The sequence below is a fragment of the Benincasa hispida genome, chromosome 8 (assembly GCF_009727055.1).
Source record: "Benincasa hispida cultivar B227 chromosome 8, ASM972705v1, whole genome shotgun sequence".
NCBI classification, from domain to species: Eukaryota; Viridiplantae; Streptophyta; class Magnoliopsida; order Cucurbitales; family Cucurbitaceae; genus Benincasa; species Benincasa hispida.
Window position 1 is genome coordinate 57082634 of NC_052356.1, and position 1879 is coordinate 57084512.

Here is a 1879-nt window from a genome sequence, read left to right on the forward strand (position 1 = left end):
TTTTTATCATTAGAGTTTCAAGTAAGAATACCTTTGATGATTTCCACAAAATCCTTGCAACCTCCACAAAATCTTTGTTCAATCTTTGTAGTAGACCTCCTAAAGAGTCTTCTTTACTAATCTCAGATCTTAGATTGAGTGGTGAAACTTCAATTGAGAGGAAATTTGGGATGGAATTTTGGAGAGTTGAGAGAAAAAGGTTCAGCAGTTTTTCTATTCAAAATTGATTTTGCATGCATCTCAATTCAATTGATTTATGCAGTATTTAATCAAATTAAAGATGCAAAATAACTAAATGATGTTTTGACACTTCAAAATTCACTAAGTAGGTGTTAATTTAGTGGAAAAAGTGGGATAATCCCACTTTATAATTTGAAATGATCTTTAAATTTCAATTTTATTTAATTTTAATTTTCTAAATAAAATAAAATTAAATGAAATAAAATTCAATTCTAAAATTGAATTATAAATTGAAAATGATTTATTTTTAAATACAATTTATTAATTAATTAAATTAATAAATAATAATTTAATACCAAATATTAAATTAATAAAACACCTAATTCAAACATGAATCCTTATTCATGTAATCAATATTTAAATATCTGGAACTTTCCAAATCTGTTTAATTTCAATAAATTTAAACGTTAATTTTATCGAATATACCCTAATTTTAATTTGAACATTTCAAATTCACTTAATATTCTACTTTAAGGTTTAATCATTTTACGAGCTAGTAAAGAGGCCTAATGGACCTACAGATCATGAGCTTCAACGATTTGAGATTAATTGGCTATTCTCTTTAAACCGAATTAATCAATATTTGTTAACTACAGAGACATACCACTATAGCTCAGTAGTTGCACTCTCCTCACTGTAGATATATTTCTATCTACTTGATTTAACCATAATCAGTAAAATGATCCTTCGCAAGTCGTTCATATTTACAACTAGGTCAAAATTATTGTTTTACCCCTGTAATACATTTTGCTCCTTAAGTCTCCACCGATCCTCTATTGAACAATTAGTTTATGGTCCAACTACTAAACCAAATCCCTCTCTGTCATAAAAGGGTGGGGCCCCTTTGTACAAGATCAGGAGTCAGTACTCAAGGGAACAACCTATCTACTAACCCTAAAATGGGTAGGAGTGAATTTATTCTTGCAGGATTATATCCCTAGCTATCTATTTGGTCTTACCCCTAAAATGGGAGACTTATTGAGTGATGATGTTGAACCACTCTTATCTATACAGATTAAAGGATAATCCCGAATAAACAGAAATTCATGGTTAGCTCAGGATTAAGATCAAGTTACCTTAGGTCATCAATTTTGAAATATTCAGTTTTAACAGTAAACGATCGTTATAAAAAAAAAGGTGATTTTTCGTAGTCTGGTCTTATACAAACGTCTTTTGCATAGGATGCCCCCACTCACATGTCTCCACATGAATGATTTTGGGATCACATCGTTTGTATCAATATATAAAGTGGGCTGCATCCATAGTGTCTCCAGGATAAGGTACCCAACCTCATCCATATATTTATAGACCTTTTTGGCTATATACTAAAATTTGACCCTCTTTTTTGTCTCAACATAAAGTTTAAGTATTCATGTTACAACCATGGGTTTGTTTATTGGATTTTATAAAAGAATGCAATTCAATAAATCTTTATTGATAAAAACTTCAACAACAACTCTATTGTGAATAGAATATGTTTAATGTTTACAAACTGCGAGTTATAGGACATACCCAACATGAGATGCAAGCTGATATTGAACAAAATGGAGCTCATTTTGCTGAGATTTAGAAGATATGCAATCTTTTTTTTTTTTTTTTTTTTATGAAGAAGAGTTCTTCATCTTCTTCAATTATTTAA